This window comes from Leucoraja erinacea, chromosome 35 (assembly GCF_028641065.1).
Source record: "Leucoraja erinacea ecotype New England chromosome 35, Leri_hhj_1, whole genome shotgun sequence".
Classification (NCBI taxonomy): domain Eukaryota; kingdom Metazoa; phylum Chordata; class Chondrichthyes; order Rajiformes; family Rajidae; genus Leucoraja; species Leucoraja erinaceus.
The window spans coordinates 6740695-6760195 of NC_073411.1; the positions used below are offsets into that span (position 1 = coordinate 6740695).

The 19501-nt window shown below is 43.0% G+C and overlaps 1 long non-coding RNA gene across 1 annotated transcript; it reads right to left on the reverse strand.

The window, feature by feature from the left end:
• Nucleotides 1-300: 300 nt before the first annotated feature.
• On the reverse strand, nt 301-18610 carry LOC129713245 (uncharacterized). Its single transcript, XR_008726200.1, has 3 exons — nt 17674-18610; nt 14968-15047; nt 301-397 (listed from the first exon to the last, which is right to left on the reverse strand). It is a non-coding gene; the product is annotated as an uncharacterized LOC129713245 (long non-coding RNA).
• Nucleotides 18611-19501: the final 891 nt, after the last annotated feature.

A 19501-nucleotide genomic window follows, 5' to 3' on the forward strand; every position in this document is an offset into this window, starting at 1 on the left:
GCAGGATGACTATGGTGGAGGAAGGAGAGAGAGAGAGAGAGGGAATGTGAGGGTTATTTGAAATTAGTGAAATCAATATTCATACCGCTGGGTTGTTAGCTGTCCAAGCAAAATTTGAGGTGCTGTTCCTCCAATTTGCATCACTCTGACAATGGAGGAGGCCCAGGACAGAAAGGTCAGTGTGGGAATGGGATGGGGTGTTAAACCTTCTCTCAGCCCAGTCCGAAGAAGCCCGAACCAAAACGTTCCACACTTTTTTCACTCCACAAACGCTGCCTGACCTGTTGAGTTCCTTCAGCATGTTGCGTTTTGCCCAAGATTCCAGCATCAGCAGTTCCTTGTGTCTCCTTATGAGTCCCCAATAAAATCAGAAAATGCTCAGCAGATCAGGCAACATCTGTACAGAGAGAAATGGAGTTTACATCTCAGGTCAATTGATATTTTTCATATTTCCAACATGCCATTTTATTTCAGATTTTTCAGTACTCGCACTGTTTGATTCAATATCATCCCGCTCTTGCCATTTCAATATTAAACATTCAACTTTATGAAAATCATGAACAATCCAAATCTTTGTCAGAGCAGGTAGAAGGTGACCCAAAAAAATTATGAAAAGGCTTAATAGGGTGAAAGAGAGAGGGTTCTAGTTCTGGTGGGGAATTCAACCGAGACGATATCAATTCAAGATAGTAGATTAAATGGTGGTGAATTCAATTAAATAAATCAAGAGTGTCTTTCTCACCCAGAGAGTGGTGAACTGGCTCCCATCTGGAAAGGCTGAGGCAAGAAGAATGGATACAATGATTAGAAATTTGGATGAGTGCAGGAAAGGAAAATGTCACAGATAGGTGGGATGAAGTAGTCTAGCTCATGGTCATGTGTACTGAGGGGAAACGCTATACATGATTATAATTGAAGCATCCACAGTGTACAGATACATGATAAAGGGGATAACATTTAATACAAGATAAAGTCCAGAATCACATGGCTGCAAGGTGGCGCAGCAGTAGAGTTCCTGTCTTACCCCAATGGAGACCCAGGTTCGATCCTGACAATGGGTGCTGTCTGTACGTTCTCCTTGTGACCTTGTGGGTTGTCTCCGGGGATTCTAATTTCCTCCCACACTCCAAAGTTGTACAGGTAGGTTAGTAGGTTAATTGGCTTTGGTAAAAATTGTAAATTGTCCCTATTGAGTAGGATGGTGTCATTGTGCAAGGATCGCTGGTCAACGCAGACTTGGTGGGCCAAAGGGCCTGTTTCCATGTTGTATCTCTAAACTAAACTAGTCCGAATAAAGATAGTCCAAGTGTCTCCAATAAGATAGGTAGTAGCTCAGGACTGCTCTCTAGTTGTTGATAGGATGGTTCAGTTCTTGATAACAACTGGGAAGAAACTGTCCCTGAATCTGAACTGGATTAGAGTATAAAAAGCAAAATGTGGTAGACGCTGGCAATCTCATGAAAAGAATGCTGGATGCACTCAGTAAATCAGGCAGCATCAGTGAAGAAAGAAACAGAACTCTGTTTCGGGTTGATGCCTATTCACACCAGCAGAACATGTTTTCATTTGCAAGGAGAGGATCGGTGGGTGAGGGAGAGGACAGTGATTGCCTGCAATAAAATGGAAATCAGGAGAAAAATGAATGAAAAACACCGTGGCTGTCCTGGTTGCAAAAGAATGGTGATAGTTTGACCGTTTCTGCAGCTAGTAAACTTTAAATCTTCCCATAAAATAACTTCCCCATAAAATAACTTTAAAAAATTTATGTATCACCAAAGTCAATAAATATGAAGAGAGTTTGGAGTTTCTAAATATTTTGCTCACACTTCCAGCAAAGTATTTCTCCAAAATTCAGCTAAACTTGCAATAATTGTTCCCACATATAAGTAACCAAAGAAACCAATGAAACAAGTAAATGGTTTAAAAGTCATTTTCCAAAGATCATTTTCAGAAATTGATGGTTTAATTGTAACCCTAATTGTTGTCGTTCTGTTACGGCTGTTATCAAATGACAATGATCCTTTAAAATTGGGGTCAAGGAAAGAGAGTTCACGTCGCGGCTCTGTTTCCGCCAATCTTTCCACCACCACGCACAAGAAGCACAAGATAGACACCATTGTGTGCAGATGCCGAGAAGTGTGTGGCTGAACAACTTCTAATCTTGTGTGTGGACTCGATAAGAAGAAGAAGATCCTATGAAATTGATTCTTGGGATTGTAATAGTAATAATAATAAATTTTATTTATGGGCACCTTTCAAGAGTCTCAAGGACACCTTACAAACATTTAGCAGGTAGAGGAAAAACATGTAAGGGGAATGAAATAAATAGTAGAGACATGACTAGTAGACAAAGTAAAGACAGAATTCAATACAAAACACAATATGAGGCAATTAATGCACAGATGAAAAGGGAGCCTTTTGTAGTGAGCCTTTGCTTAACCATTCACTTTAAAGACTTATTTATTGCCTCATAAAATTAACTAAAATGTCTGATGAAGCTGCAATATCGAGAGGAGAGTTTCAATTTTATTTTTCAAGAGGAGGACTAGAAAAAATTCAAACAATGTAAAGTTGGTTTCATAATACTGTGGAACAATTTAATATACGCTGAACATAAAAGCCTTTAATTATTTACTGAATTTCATAACATATTGTGGAGCTCAAGCCTGTATAAATTGGCACTTATAGGAAAAGTTATATACAATTTGTTGTTATTTGAATTACCTTAGGAAAGCCAGGTAGAAAGATAATGAAGAATATGCTGAGATTGTGGTGGATACAGCATAAATTTAGTCTTATTAAAGCAGAGTTTTATTATTGCAAGCCATGGTGGCAAGAATACTCCATGCAGGAAATCGAAAGACATACCTCCAGATTCAGGGATAGTTTCTTCCCTGTTGCAATCAGGCAACTGAACCATCCTATCTGTAACTAGAGCAATCCTGAGCTACTATCCACCTCTTGTAGACTCTCGGACTATCTTTAATTGGAATTTACTGGACTAAACGTTATTCCCTTTATCCTGTATCTGTACACTGTGGACGGCTTGATTGTAATCATTCCGCTGACTGGATAGCACGCAATAAAAAAGCTTTTCACTGTACCTCGGCACACGTGACAATAAACTAGACTAATGAACTAATAAAATACACACATCAAGAACTTGGCAGAGACTTGGTGAATGACCAACACATGGGAAAGGTTACCTCATATCATTTTTGGTCCTTTCACCAAGCATGCTACATTTGTAACATCTGATTCTCAACTCTTCTGTCAATGGCATTAGTGGGAGAATGATGCTTCAACCCTAACGTTGGGTCTTGCATTAAGGACAAACAATCCACACCCATGTGAATAATATTTATAGCCTTGATTTCTATATTTTGTTTGGCAGATTACTGAAATCATGCTATCCATGGGATACTTTCCCATAATAGCTTTCTTAAATTTATTTCCCACCAACTTTATTTAAGTCCTCCAGTCTATTGTCATTTAAAGTCTAAAGGAGGAGTCTCTTTTTAGATTGCAGAGTTAAATATCTCTGTTTCTTCCTCATGGAACATCCACATTAGGCTTTGGGGGCAATTCTGATGTACTTTGGCTTACACTCTCCAACATAAGTATTTTTGGAACCAAATGATCAAAACTGTACATGGATCCGGACGTATGATCTGGGTTTGTATCACAAAATACTATTTATTATACTATTAACATGCTCCGCTCTTCTGCAAACTGGCTATTTGTAATTTGATTTGTCCATGCTCTCCTCACTCGTAACGATGTTTGTTCATTTATCTCCTCCAGCTTCACCTCCTTTATTGTAAATCCACATTTTGTTCTCTTTTACATAATACTCTGCATTTTATTTCATTTTATTTTCTAGTTTCCTGTCCAGGAACTAAATCTTTCTGCAAGTTATTAAATAGTTTGTCAGCCCAGAGCCCCCTCACGTTCATTTCATAAATCTTTCAGCTGTTCTGCTTCTCTTTCCTCCACAACAACTCGCTATTTGACCAAGCTTTTAGGGAATGATGGAAATGCACAGCAAAGGAGGAGACCTTTTGGCCCATTTATTCTGTATTGTCTCTTTCAAAGCCAATCGTGCAGGTCCCAACTTCCCTCTGATCTTTCCTGAAATGCCTTATTCGGTTCCACTTGCAGATAATGTATTTATTCAGTTCTTGAACAAAGGCTGTGCGGATCTGAACCTTCATTACATCATAAAAATAAATGAAATTTTGGTAACTTGAGTAATGCCCTGGTTTGGTCTGGAATTCCTTCTCATTACACTTCAGGTTTATATAGTTTACCATGTTATGACTGGTTATATAAACAGCAGTCATAGTGATAGAGTCATACAGCATGGAAACAGGCCCTTCGGCCCAACTTGTCCACACCGACCAACGGGTCCCATCTACAGTAGTCCCACCTGCCTGCATTTAGCCCATATCCCTCTAAACCTGTCCCATCCCTGTACCTGTCCAATCATTTCTTAAACGTTACATTAGTCCCCGTCTCAACAGCCTTCAAGCTGATAAATGGTCGCTATTCTGCATAATTTAAAAAGTTCTGCAAAACATAATTTGCAGTCCCTCCCCACACTAATACCACATCTCTCTCAGTTTTCCTGCAGTTAACTGTTTCTTCATTTAAATTTTTTTTCCCCCGAGTTTGTGTGATTTGTTGGTTTTCATTTTTCACGTGAATCCTTGAAAGACTTTTAGCCAGTTGAACTAGGATACATAATTGGGCAGATTGTCTGTGTCAATAGTAACTTACCCAAAGGATTCAATGGTGGCAATTCCGTGTTTAGTTACCGTTTTCAGGTCATCGTATTGTGGAATCTTTAATTGAGCGTATTAACATTTCCTTTTCTTTTAAATGCTCATCTGATGTTTGTGAAAAGCAAGACTTGCAGCATTTATTCTGATCTCTGTATGTCTCAAAGCCCTTTAAGCTGTGCACAAACATCACTGGTGCAGTGTGTTACTTGTTGCTTGTAATGTTTCATTGATTGCTATCATTGCTGTGGAGTCCCTGCACTGTGCTTTACCACCAGTGTCCAGAGACTTTCTTCTGCAGGTAGACAAAAGTACTGCAGAAACTCAGCAGGTGCAGCAGCATCTATGGAGTGAAGGAAATAGGCAATGTTTCGGCCTGAAACGTTGCCTATTTCCTTCGCTCCATAGATGCTGCTGCACCCGCTGAGTTTCTCCAGTACTTTTGTCTCCCTTCAATTTTCCAGCATCTGCAGTTCCTTCTTAAAGACTTTCTTCTGCACCCTGGAATCTACTTTTAATGTGTCTCAGAGGATTTACTAACGTTCAATCCATTTAATCAAAGAGGTTTCTCCTTCACTGGTTTTAAAATACTCTGGGAATTCACTGTAGAGGCGGAGTCTCTGTTTACCTCCACAGGACATTATTGGACAGTAATCATTAAATCATTTAAACTTTTGGTTTTAAATTTCCATTGCTTCACTAAAGGCTTCAATACCCTTCCAAGACGTTATTTTATCATTGTGATTAAAATAAACACTATTGCTGCATGCTGAGATTCCGCACTAAGCCTTCTGTCTCTTCCTCCTGCTTTAACATGCTCTGAGAACATTTTGGGTTATACTATTCTGATATCCTGTTCTGTGTTCTAGCTGAGTATGCTGGAATGTTTATATAAAATACTCTAATTCAATGCAAGAGAGAGAGAGAGAAGAGTGGGAGTGGGAGAGAAAGGAGAGAGCAAAAAGAAGAGAGAGAGAGTTGGAGAGAAAGGGGAGAGAGAGAGAACGAGAGAGAAAGAGAAAGGAAGAGAGAGATGATGAAACATCAGCAAACAAAGGACAACATAAAAGATAAGATGAAGAGACAATATTCTTTGACACAGCATAGAATGCTCTGGGATATTCTCGAGGAATATTGTAACTGGCAGTAATATGAAATTAGGTGGGTATGATCCTCTTGAAAAGTTAGCATTTCTCGATGAATGAGTAGGACTTGTTGGACTACAGCAGACCCCCTGGTAACACTTGAGACACACTAACTGCAGCCCAAGGGAATTCAGACACTGAATTGTTAAATAGGTAATTGTCAAACAGAGATAAGTGTGGGTTGAGGTTTTTCTTGCGCCCGGCAGGAAAGTACCTAATCTCAATTTCCAGCTTTGACAGAGAGCCTTGAGTTGTGAATTGTGGCACCCTGTTTAGCAGTTTTGTTAGCACCCTGGGGTGCTTACATTGTTGGTGCAGCATACAACAACAACTTGTCACTCCAGTACATTGCGACGTGTCATTCTAATTCATTACACCACACGGCACTCCAGCAATTTACAATGGCAGTACTTTAGAACAGAAGCTCCAATGCAAACAATATGATGCCACACCAAAGTTCTGCAGCTGTATTGTATATACATACACTGCATTGCCACTGCACATGACTTCAATTCACAACCATTGTAGGATGTAGGAAAACAGTACATGAGTTTAATACAATGTCATTCTTAACCATTACTGGATAGGGAAAATGAGTTGAAAAGAGCCAAAACAAAGAAATGCAGCTACGGATTTATTAAAAAATGACACAAAGTGCTGGATTAACTCAGCGGGTCTGGCAGCATCTCAGGTGGACATGGATAGGTGATGTTTCAGGTTGAGATCCTCGTTTAACAAACAGGATGTCCTAAATTACTTTACTGGACTTTATCGTGTACTAAACATTATTCTCTTTATCCTGTGGATGACTCGATTGCAATCACGTATAATCTTCCCTCTGACTGGATAGCATGCAACAAAAAGCTTTCCTCTGTATCTCAGTGCACGTGATGATAAATGAAACAATCCTGGCAGAGGATTTGGAATTTTCTCAACTGAGTGAAGAAATCTCACCCCAATCCTAAATGGCTGACTCCTTTTTCAAGATCCAGCCTGAGGAAGCAACATCTGGATGTTTGCCTGGTTCATAGCTTATAGAATGCTGGATATGTTAGCTTCCTGGTCTATTATACTGGACTCTGCATTGGCCATCTGTTAATTGGCCCTCGTGTGTAGAATGTGAAACTGAGATAATGTAGAGCTTGTGTACGGGTGACTGTTGGTCGGCGCGTACTCGTTGGGTCAAAGGGCATGCTCCCACACTGTATCTCTAAAACTCCCCTCATACCTTTGAGAGGTGGGAGGAAGCAGGAGCCTCAGCAGGAACCCATGCAGAGTGTAGATGCAAACACCATGTGTAGGGAGAAACTACACATGCTGGTTTAAACCGAAGATAGACACAAAAAGCTGGAGTAACTCAGCAGGGGGACAGGCAGCATCTCTGGAGAGAAGGAACGGATGACGTTTCGGGTCAAGACCCTTCTTCAGACCAGTTAGGGAAAATGTAAATGAGAGATGATGATGTAGAGAGATAAAGAACAATGAATGAAAGATTGATTTGATGATTTGATTCAACTTTATTGTCAATGTCTTGAATGAAAGATATGCAAACAAGTAACGATGATAAAGGAAACAGGCCAGCTATTTGTTGGATGAAAATGAGAAACCGGTGCGACTTAGGTGGGGGAGGGTTAGAGGGGGAGGGAATGCTGGGGATACTTGAAGTTAGAGAAATCAATAGTCATACCACTGGGCTGTAAGCTGCCCGAGTGAAATATGAGATGCTGTTCCTCCAATTTGCATTTAGCCTCACTTTGACAATGGAGGAGACTGAGGATTGAAAGGTCAGTGTGGGAATGGGAAGGAGAATTAAAGTGTTTAGCAACGGGGAGATCAGGTTGGTCCAGGCACCACATAGGCAGCACTGGAGGTCGTGAGGTGCTGTGTCTGTGACACGGCAGCTCTGTTAGTTGTGCCAACGTGCTTCCCTTAACATTAGCCATCCTTACAGAAGCTAGACTCTATGCATTTCCAGTGTCCTTTGTTGAGTGACTCTTAATATCCCTTTGAAGTGGTAGAGCAAGTCGCGCAGTTCAACAGATAATGAGTAGTAAATGTGCTTAAATGCTGGTGATGGTTGCATCATGCGAGCAAATAACTATAAACAACTGTTCCAACAATCTCACAGCCACATTTACCAAGGCAAGCTGTTTATTTCTTGAATTGCAAATATGAGCTCTGATGAAATTAATTAAAAACAAAATCATACTTAATTATGAAAGAAAGATTAATATTTTTTCCTCTCATCACAATGGCAGGGAGATGGAAACATGTTATTTATGCTTCATGTACTAAGGTAATCTTGCTCTCAATCTGCGAATGACAATAATTTGTCTATTTCTTGCTTGCTTTCTTCATTAGAAAATACCTTCAGGCTTCAATACCATCTCATTAAATCAGCCTTACTAACAACAGCACCAATTAATGAGTCATCCATCCAATTGCATGTTGCCCTAGAAATACATTCCAAACGTATTTCTGATAACATTTCCTAAAAGTTGATGTTAAGAAAAGATTCAAATAACTTGTTATACTTGCAGAAGAATAAATGTCCCTTCTTGTTGAAATCCTATTTATTCAAGGCAAGCTTTTTTTGTTTTTGTTTTTTAGAGATACAGTACAGAAACAGGGTTTTCGGTCCATCGAATCTGCACCGACCAGCGATCCACTCACTGTCCTACACACATTATGTACAATTTATATTTATACCAAGCCAATTAACCTACAAATCTGTACGTCTTTGGAGTGTGGGAGGGAACCGAAGATCTCGGAGAAAACCCACACAGGTCACGGGGAGAATGTACAAACTCCGTACAGCCAAGAACCGTTCTCCCTGTGACTGCAAGAGTTTTCTCCAGAAGTTGCTTCCTTACAGTGCCAGAGAACCAGGTTCGATCCTGACCTCGGGTGCTCTCTGCACAAGAGTTTGTACGTTCACCCTGTGACCACATCATTTTTTTTCTGGATGCTCCGTTTTCCTCCCACACTCCAAAGGTGTGCAGCTTTGTAGGTTAACCAGCTTCTGTAAATTGTCTCTAGTGTGTAGGATAGAACTAATGTGTGGGTGATCATTGCTTGGCGCAGATTTGGTGGGCTGGAGCGCCTGTTTCCACGCTGTATCTTTAAACTAAACTAAACTAACTGAAGCCCCTTTATGATTCTCTCGCTTGCTGCCAGCAGCATGAAATTCTCTCAGTGGCACACTGAATTGATTCAATCCTGTACTGAAGTGCATCATCTGAGTCCCACCCACCGAGAGCCCAACCTTCTTAACACAATACTGCCCTGACCTGTTTTGGTGATGCACTCTGACCTGCTTTCTGTCAAGCTCTCTCTGTGACCTTTTTTGCTCCCACACTCCAAAGACATACAGGTTTTTTGGTTAATTGGCTTGGTAGAAATGTATAAATGAAAATTGTAGGTACACAAAAATGCTGGAGAAACTCAGCGGGTGCAGCAGCATCTATGGAGTGAAGGAAATAGGTAACGTTTCGGGCCGAAACCCTTAAATGAAAATTGTCCCTGGTGTGTATAGGGTAGTGTTAATGTGCAGGGATCGCTAGTTGGTGCGGACTCGGTGGGCTGAAGGGCCTGTTTCCGCACTGTATATCTAAGCTAAACTAAACTAAGGCCTCAGACCAGATCCTAGGTCAGCCAGGTACAGCACGAGCGTATCATAAACCACAGCAGATTTGCAGCTAGCATCTTGTGTCAACTGTTTATTTAGGATTTATTTCACACTGGGGATAAACGCACCTTGATGTGTCCGCAACTATTAAGCACCCTTGCACAATCTCTGGAACAGAGGTGGCTGAGGAATGAGCTGATTGAGGATGTTTGAATAATGTAGAAGAGGCATGTTTCTACCTGTGTGCAGGTTAAACCTGGGGTGGATATGTAGGAGAGTCACTAATAAACCCAACAGGGAATTCCAGAGAAACTAGGGAGTGGGACATATCTAGCACTTGATCACACAGGGAGAGGCTGCAGTGAACAACAATATTGCATTTCAGGGGAATCAAAGGAAATTCATGAGAAAGGAACGGGAGGATGTGCTGACAGAGAGGCTAGGAGGAGGTTTAGAGTTAAACACAGGCAACGGTCACTTGGGCTGAATGGCCTCCTCCAACATTGCAACCCAATGACGTTGATGTAAAAAGTATCTTAACAATAAATGTGCATTTATTTTGGTGTACTTTCATCATTTTCAGTTATCTCCAAGCTGTTAAGGTTTTTAAATATTGTAATGCAGGACAGGGGATAGTTAGGATGGTGGAATCGTGAGCCTAAGACAATGTGCTGGAGAAGCTCATCGGGTCAGGCAGCATCTATGGTGGGAATAGACAGACAACATTTCAGGTTGGGAACAATGCCAGACCAAAGAAGGGTTCTGACCTGAAACATCGTTTATCCATTCCTCCATAGATGCTGCCTGACCCTCTGAGTTTCTCCAGCACTTTGTGTTTTGCGCATGGGATTCTCACTTTGGGTACAGCAAGGATTGTGAGATTCTTGTTTGGTGAGTGACTAGTCTTTTGAGATTTTGTTATGTTAGTTGAAAAATATTTGTTGATTGGAAACATGTGGAAACCAGCCTTGCACACCTTCCGATTTCAAGTAATACCTCTATATCTCCCCTCTCTTTCCTGATGTCAATCCCAACTCATTTCACCCACCATCTCTCATCCCCCCCCACCCCTCAGCATTTTGTGTCTATCCCTGGTGTAAACCACCATCTGTAGTTCCTACTTACCGCCACTGGCAGCTAGTTCTACACACCCACCACCCTCTGTGTGAAAAAGTTACCCCTCAGGCTCCTATTAAATCTTCCTCCACTCACCTAAATCTATATTTTGTGGCTCTTGATTCCCCTACTCTGAGTAAAAGACTCTGTGGGAATTAAAGACATGGGAAAATAAAATCCACCATTATCAAAGTTCAACTTTCGTAGAAGAAAATTGCTTGTGAAATATGGGCACTGTTGTAATATGGAAATAAATGGTCAGATAGCACCTCCCAAGATACAACATAAATCAGGTTTGACTGCTCGTTTCCAACAGGATGTGTCGTCAGGCTTTGACAGCAAGCATATTCAAATGCAGGCTTCCTAACCTTGACATTGCACCATACACTGGTGATTTACAAACATCTTTCCTGGAATGATTTTGCTGGGACATTGTTTGCCATTTTATGTTTCAAATGTGGCACGGTGGCGCAGCAGTAGAGTTGCCACCTTACAGAGCCGGAGACCTGGGTTCGATCCCAACCATGGGTGATGTCTTTATGGACTTTGTACGTTCTCCCTGTGACCGCGTGGGTTTTCTCCAAGATCTTCGGTTTCCTCCCACATTGCAAAGACATACATGTTTGTCAGTTAATTGGCTTGCTTTAAGCGTAAATTGTCCCTAGTGTGTGTAGGATAGTGATAATGTGCGGGGATGGCTGGTCGGTGCGGACTCGGTGGGCCGAAGGGCCTGTTTCTGCACTGAATCTCAAAACTAAAAACTAAACTAAATGCCTCACCTCATGATCCTCAAGAAACAGACTAATTTCTAGACACTCAATGCATATCCCACTCTGCTTCTGTCTCCTTCAATATAAATCTGTATAGAATTAAGAACGCTAGATCATCCTGCTGTAGACTCAGTGATCAGCGTCACTCATCAAGTTTAATGCTTTGATGTGAGGGCAAGAGTTAGAGATGCAAAGGTTATGAAGGAAAATCTGAAGAGAAACAGCATCAAAAATGATAATAAAATTTACCGCCTCCTTATTCACTATTATTCACTACACCACCAAAAAATCTGATTGAACCTTAACTCTTTCACACATTTAATATGACTACTGAAAGTTTGAAAAGAAAACCCTGCAAATATCTATCATCTTTAACATTCCTGTCAGGGTGGGTACTCTTCAGGTAAACAAAGTGGGGGCCTCCCTTTGTAATGGCAACTGTGACCTCCTCACCTCTTCATTTGGAGTCAATTAAATGTCATTGGAGTTCAGTTGAATGACAAGAACCTCTTGATTAGTTCAAAAAAAAGAGGAGGCAGAGAAACCACAGTGTGGTTTTGCACAATGAATCTCAGAATGCAGTTGCCTCCTAGTATGTGAGTCAAGTCAAGAGTGTTGAATTATCATAAGTACCAAGTGGCCTGTCCCACCTGGGCATAATTTGCGCGTCACGCAGGTGGTGAGCGAGGATATTGAGCATCCCAAAATCCTGGGGCGCCGCGCGCCACAGCGCGTCACTGCATACACCACCACGCCTCACCACGCGCCATGCATGCATCATGCACGCGTTACATGCGCGTCACGACGCGCCAACCAATTTTTAGGATGTCGCGTAAATGACGTGCAAAATGACGCCCAATTTGGACAGACCCTTGCAGCAGCACAACAGGTCCGTAAACACAATGCTCAATAGATAAACAAACAAAAAAAAAGTTCAATAAATTAAAAAAACCCAATATCAGTGCATCACAAATGTCCAAAGTCCGTAGTGCAACCAAGACATGTCGTAGTTCGAAGTTTTGCTGGTGGTTGTAGTGTTCAATAGCTAGATAGTTCTTGGAAAGAAACTGTTCCTGAACCTGGTAGTCACAGTTTTCAGAATTCTGTACTTTCGTGCTGATGGCAGGAGTGAAATAATAGAGTGATGTGGGTCCTTGATCATGCTGGCTGCCTTTTTGAGGCAGCACTTCTTATCGACCTCTTCTATAGTGGGGAGGAAAGTACCCTTGCCCTGTGAGTGTTCATTACTTTTTTAATCTCCTTCGTTCCTGTGGGTTCAAGTTGCCGAACCCGGCCATGATGCAACCAGTCAATATGTTCTCCACCATACACCTGTATAAGTTCAAGAGAGTATTCATCGACATACCGAATCTCCTCAATCTTCTGATGTTTGTTGGGCTTTCTTAATGATTGCATCAATGTGCTGGGTCCACAACAGATCTTCAGAAAAATGCATGCCCTGCAACAAAGTTATTGACTCTCTCCACCTCTGACCTCCTCAATGAAGACAATTTGTGGTTCCTGTGCTTTCCTCTTCTAAAGTCAACAATCAACTCCATGGTCTTAGTGACGTTGAGAGCAATGGTGCTAATCACGACGGTGGTGTCATCAGCAAATTGAAACATAGAGCTGGAACTGTGTTCAGCTACCCTCTACCTAAGATGGTCAGGATACCACAAAGGTTTACCATATTAATTTCTGGGATAGCGACTGATGAAAGGTGGGAGTGGGGAGTGGGGAGTAGTGATTATGAATGTAATGAATGATTATGTGACCAGTGCCATAGTATCATAGAATCATTCAGCAAGGAAACAGGTCCAATGTCCCAGCTCGTTCATGCCACCCAGATGCTCCATCCACGCTAGTCCCATTTATCAGCATTTGGGCCATATCCTATCCATGTACCTATCCAAGTGTCTTTTATAGCACCTGTCACAACTATCTCTTCTAGTAGCTTGTTCCATGTACCCACCAAGGTCATTGAGTATATTAAAAAAAAGAGATTGAGATTTGTTTGGAAACTCTGGAAATGAAGGGACATGGATTAACACAGGAAAGTATCACTGAAGCATAAGATCATTCATGATTTCAAGTGAGAGTTAAGAGTGTTTTATTGTGACTTGAGAATTAAGGGACCGAAGTTTAGGGGTAACATGAGGGGGAACTTCTTTACTCAGAGAGTGGTGGCTGTGTGGAATGAGCTTCCAGTGAAGGTGGTGGAGGCAGGTTCGTTTTTATCATTTAAAAATAAATTGGATAGTTATATGGACGAGAAAGGAATGGAGGGTTATGGTCTGAGCGCAGGTATATGGGACTAGGGGAGAATACGTGTTCGGCACGGACTAGAAGGGTCGAGATGGCCTGTTTCCGTGCTGTAATTGTTATATGGTTATATGTTATATTGTCATATGTGCTGAAACGGAACAATGAAATTCTTACTTGCAGTGAAATTAAATATTTAAATTCCTATTGAATAGCAAAGCAAGCATGAAGGCAGAATGGTCTTCTCCTGATCCTACCTGTTATATATGAATGCCCTTTATCCTGTTTAATTGCAAAATGCATAGAAAACAGCTTTGTGTAATAAAACTTCCAGGAAGGTTCTGGAGCAAAGGTTCTGGAGATTGAAGTTGCCAGAATGTGTATTTTCACAGTGTCTAGAAGTGTGGCAGCATTTGTGCCCACTCTGGGAGTAGATTAACACTTGTTAATATATATATAAACACTTGGGTTATGCATATGTTTAGTTTAGTTTGGAGATACAGCATGGAAACAGGCTCTTCGGCCCATCGAGTCCGTACCAACCAGCGATCCCCGCACATTAACACTATCCTACACACACTAGGGACAATTTACACATACACCAAGCCAATTAACCTACATACAGTACCTGTACATCTTTGGAGCGTGGGACAAAACCGAAGATCTTGGAGAAAACACACGTGGTCACAGGGACAATGTACAAACTCTGCACAGACAGCACCCGTAGTCGGGAGTGAACCCGGGTCTCCAGCGTTGCAAGTGCTGTAAGACAGCAATTCTACCGCTGCACCACTGTGGCTACCCTTTTTGTGTTAATCTTCTATATAACTAAAAGTCTCATCTTGACCACTTCCTGTCTGTGCTGTATATTGATTTTAGTAAAAATGCTACCATATATCGCTATGATTTTTGGCCATCTTACTCACAGTCCTCCTCCGCTGAGGCAGCACCGAGGATTTTTTAGATCGATGAAAAATAATGTTATGAATGTTAAAAAAATCTTCAGATCAGGTGATTGGTCCTCTCCCCTGTCAATCACCACGATGAAGATAACGCCCCTTCTGTGGGGAGCGGGACTATAAAACCCTGGATGCCTGGACGTGAGTATGTCATTCTGGAAGATCGTGAGAGAGAGGCCACAACTGTGATTCTAAGCTGTGAATCTTTTTTTTTTAAGTCCCTTCGGTCCATCAGGCCTGTATTAGCCAAGGAGGAGTCCCTTTGGTCCATCAGTAAGTATTCCCTCTGCAAGTATTAAACCTCACCTCAGTATTTTTCTCCCTCCCTTCATTTGCTTCCTGTGAGATCCAGGCCAGGATAGACTTTCCTCCTTCCTTGCTGTGATCTGCAGAAAAAGATGAAAAATGTCTAAAATTGATTCTCCACCCTCCCCCCTTTCTTTCTCACAGTCTCTCACCAGGCCTGAGTGACTGAGCTGCCAGCCCACCAGGCTTGAGTGACTGAGCTGCCAGCCCAAGAATCCATTAGGCCCACAATGTCCATACTAGCCCTCAGGAAACCAGTCCCTTCAGCCCATAACACCCATACTAACGCTCCAGAAAGCCCCCCACCCCCCCCTCACTGGCCAGCAATATTGGAATTAGTGGAGAGGTGGAATATTGCTTTGGGGGACCAGCCCTCCCGTGTGAACACTTAGACTGGTATATTATATACACACACACATATATATTTATATGTGTGTGTACACACACACACACACACACACACACATATATATATATATATATATATACTCACACACTCACACACACACACACACACATACACACACACACACATATATATACATACACACACACATTACATATATAATACACTTTATTTATTCACACATACCAAAGGTGTGTCAACATTTATGCACACCCTCTGGGACTATCAGCATTTTTTCACACCATGAGGTAAGTCAGTAAGTCAGTGTGAATTCTCTCCAGCAGTTTGTCTTCATTTACAGTCTAACCAGGAATGTGACAGTATTTGCAATTTCTCTCCAGAAGTGCGATTGTCTTGTTGGGTTCTTTCCAGGAGTGCTTGTTAGTAATTGAGTGTGTGTTAGTATTTGAACACTTGCTCTGGAAATGTGTTGGCAATTTGCTGCTTTGAGATGTTTGTCAGCATTTGTGCTACCTTTCTGCGAGTATGTCAGTAGTCGTCCACGCTGTTGCAGCATACAAGTACATGCCCACGCTGTGGAAGTGTGCCAGTACCTGCCCACTCTCTGGAGTAAGTCGGCACTTGTGCACATCTTAAGGGAGTGTGTCACTATTTACACACCTGCACTGGGCGTGTTCAGTATTTGCAGTCCCTCCAATGTGTGTATGTGAATAGTTGTGGTCTTTTCCTGGCAGTGTGCCCGTACTTCCGGGATCACTGTCGGAATTGCTAATATTTGCACCCTCTCCCGGAATGTGTCAGTACCTATATATTACCTTTGGAGTGTTTGTTTTAACTTGCACCCTCCGGGAGTGTTTTGGCATTCACACACACCCGCTGAGCGTTTATCAACCTATGCGCTCTTCCTGAAAGGACATGTACATTCAGTCTTTCTTGGAGTCTTCCAGTATTTGCGGTCTCTCTAAGAATGTGCAAGTAAATGTGGTCTTTATCTGGGATTGTGTTAGTATTTGTGGTCACAGTCTGAGAGTGTGCCAGTGTCTGTGCGTTTTCTCTTAAATAGTCAGTATTCTTTTGTCTATTCCATGATTATGTGCCAGTATTCTCATGAAATGGGAGTGTGTTAGTAGTTGTGGGGGGGGACTCCTTCTGAGAACTTTGCCAGAAATGTGACCATTTTTCCTTTGAATGTCCTGGTAATTGCAATCTCGGTGATTGTATTTGTGTTCCCCCTCTGGGAAATGAGCCAGTGTTCGTCATCCCTCTGGGAGTGTGCCAGTGTCTGTCCTCCCTCTGGGGGTGCGTTAGTGTCTATGTTCCCTCTGGGGTGCGCTAGAGTCTGTGCTCCCTCCAGGCATGTGCCAGTGTCTGTCCTCCCTCTGGGTGTGCCCCATTGTTTGTCCTCTATGCGTGCAACCATGTTTGTCTTCCCTCTGTGTGTCCGCCATTGTTTGTCCTCTTTCTGGGATTGTGCCAAGTGTTTGTCTTCTCTCTGAGGGTGCTCCACTGTTTGTCCTCCCCCCGAGAGTGTGCCAGTGTTTGTCCTCTCTCTGGGCGTTTGCCACTGTTTGCGCTTTATCTTGCAAGTCTGCTGTTACTTATGATCTCTCTCCCTCACTGGTATTTGCGTCTGTTTCTGGATATGTGTCATCGAGCTTTGCCCTTTCTGAATGTGTCAACATTTGCACAATTACCATGGGAGTGTGTTGGTATTTTTGTTGTCTGTCTTGGAGCGCACTTCCACTTGGCCACTATCTCTGGGAATGTGCCAGCTTCTGTGATTTTGGATCTGTTTTACTGTCTCTCCAATGGTAAATCCAAAACTCAAGAATGTTTAATTGTCACGTGTACCAAAAATGAAACAATAATGCCATAGTCTTACAACATGGAAACATGCCCTTCGGCCCACCTTGCCCATGCTGGCCAACATGATCCATCTGCACTAGTCCCACCTATAGTCATAGAGAGTCAGTGTGGAAACAGGCCTTTTGGCCCAACTTTCCCATACCAGCTAACTACACTAGTCCCACCTGCCAGTGTTTGGTCCATATCCCTCTAATCCTGTTCTATCCATGTACCTGTCTACCAGTTTCTTAAACGTTGGGATACTCCCAGCCTCAACTACCTCCTCTGGCAATGAATTTCTTACTTGCAGCAACCTAACATGTCTGTAAGTATAGAACTCATAGATGACATAATAAACCAAAAAAAGTTCAATAAATTAAAAAAACATTAGTGCCATTTTTTGAAGCAGTGCCCCCTATAGATCCCTTCGATGATGGGAGGTTAGTACCTGTGATGGACCAGGCCGTGGCCACCCCTTGCTCCTTTCCACTCACCCAAGCCTCGGTTCCTTCACAGTGCTAGATTAACGGAAATGTCCTCTAGTTTAATCCAGGTTCATTGTTTAAATTAATTTAAACAATTCAATTAACAGCACAGAAACAGGCCCTTCAGCTCCACTTGCCCATGCCAACCAAGATGCTCCATTTCACCTGCCTGCATTTGGCCCATATCTTTCTAAATCTTCCCTATCCATAGTTGTAGGAAGGTAGCTCTTCCTGAACCTGGTGGTGTGTGATCTCAGGCTTCTGTACCTCTTGCTTGAAGGCAGTAGCGAGAAGAGGACCTTAACCTATTGGTTGGGAACCTTGATGACAGATGCCACCTTCCTGAGGCAGCATCTCATGTAGATGTTTTTGATGATGGAGACATCTGTTTCGGTGATTGACCAGGCTGAGACCACCACTCTCTGCAGCCTCCGGGCAACTGATTGGGATATTTGCTGCAGTACATCTATCTTCGGAAAACCAGCATCTGCAGTTCCTTCCTACGCACCCCAGTCTTTATCCAATTCCCTTTGAAAAGTTCCCGTTGATTCCGATCCTTGTGCCTTTGCATTCAGCGCACTGTAGATCACTGATGAAGAATAAAATGACTTCCCACAAATCGCTTTGGTTCTTCGGCTTGGAGGTGCATGAAGCTGAGCCAAATCCAGTAAAAAAACACCATTAACTCTTAAGATAGACACAAAATGCCTGAGAAACTCAGCGGGTCGGGCAGCATCTCTGGAGAGAAGGAATGGGTGATGTTTCGGGTCGAGATCCTTCTTCAGACTGAGAGTGAGGGGAGAGGGAGACTGGAGACATGTGGATGCGTGAAGTGTGAAGACGACAGATCAAAACTATTTTATATGCTGATCAAGGAAAACGTAGAACGGTTCATCGTTGGCTGAGAGGAAGGTGAGGTGGAAGATTGCAATCTTCATGTGGTCCGCCCTGCTTCGACTAATGCAATCAACCAATGCAATCAACTCGACCTACACAAACAGAAGATCAAATAGAACAATTTGATCTTCAGTCTGAAGAAGGGTTTCGGCCCGAAACGTTGCCTATTTCCTTCGCTCCACAGATGCTGCTGCATCCGCTGAGTTTCTCCAGCTTTTTTGTGTAACCATCAAATAGAACAAGTTGTCCTGCAACTTTAGGCTGTGCACGCCACACGAAAGAAGAAGAAGAGGAAGGTGACAGGGAGTAAAATTAACCAGGAGGGCAGTGGAAGTAGCAGGAAGGAACTGCAGATGCTGATTTAAACCGTGTGGACAAAATGTTGGAGTGACTTAGTGGGACGGTCAGCATCTCTGGAGGGAGGAAGTGAGTGACGTTTGGTGGAACTAGTAGTTGGAGAATGGAGGGCAGAGGCTGAGCATGAATGGAGCGGCTGCCATGGCAACGGGGCCCGGCGCGTCATCGACGGCGACCCTGTGCCCTCTGACCCCCCGTCTGCGGGTGACGCGCTGACGTAGCGACGGGCGGAGGCGGCAACGGGCAACGGGCAGGATGAGCTGGTGAGTCCGGTCCCGTCAGGTCAGGCCCGGCCCGGCCCGGTCAGGCTGGGACGAGCCGAGGGGGGTTGGTGGGGACGAGAAACGACCGACACCCGTGCGAGGGGACGGTGGAGCCGCTGTCCCGGCCCAATGAGGAGGAGGGGGAGGAGAGGGAGGTAGAGGGGGTAGAAGCGAAGAGAAGGGCCGTCCCCGCTTCAGGCTGTGAGGGGCAGTGACGAGGGGTCCACAGTGCAGGGCGGGTGGTCGGTAGACTCAGGGTAGGGGGTAGAATCGTAAAGGAGGGATGACATATGCCTTATCAGAGGGCGTGTCCTTAACTC